General features: G+C 66.9%; 1 protein-coding gene across 1 annotated transcript in view; it reads left to right on the forward strand.

Annotated features, from left to right (window-relative positions):
* The window catches only part of PLXNB3 (plexin B3), a 17,137-nt gene that overhangs the window by 7,588 nt on the left and 9,304 nt on the right, over positions 1 to 245 (forward strand). The window lies entirely within an intron of this gene.

Here is a 245-nt window from a genome sequence, read left to right on the forward strand (position 1 = left end):
GCACAGCAGCAGTCTGGGACCGGAGCTGCCCGCAGGCACAGCTGGGGAGTGAGGGAGGGCAGGGACGCCTCCAGGTGCTAGCTTGAGCCCCTGCCATCCACGGGGGCTAATTCTGAAGCCCCGAAGCCCAGGGCGGGTGCAGGGGGGAAGCCCAGGGCGGGTGCAGGGGGAGGCAGGGCCAGGTTAGTATCAGGAGTTCCTTGGCACCCGAAGGTGGGGATTGGATCTCAGGGTTTACAGCTCGG

Source organism: Crocuta crocuta, unplaced genomic scaffold, assembly GCF_008692635.1.
Source record: "Crocuta crocuta isolate KB4526 unplaced genomic scaffold, BGI_CrCroc_1.0 scaffold978, whole genome shotgun sequence".
Taxonomy (NCBI): domain Eukaryota; kingdom Metazoa; phylum Chordata; class Mammalia; order Carnivora; family Hyaenidae; genus Crocuta; species Crocuta crocuta.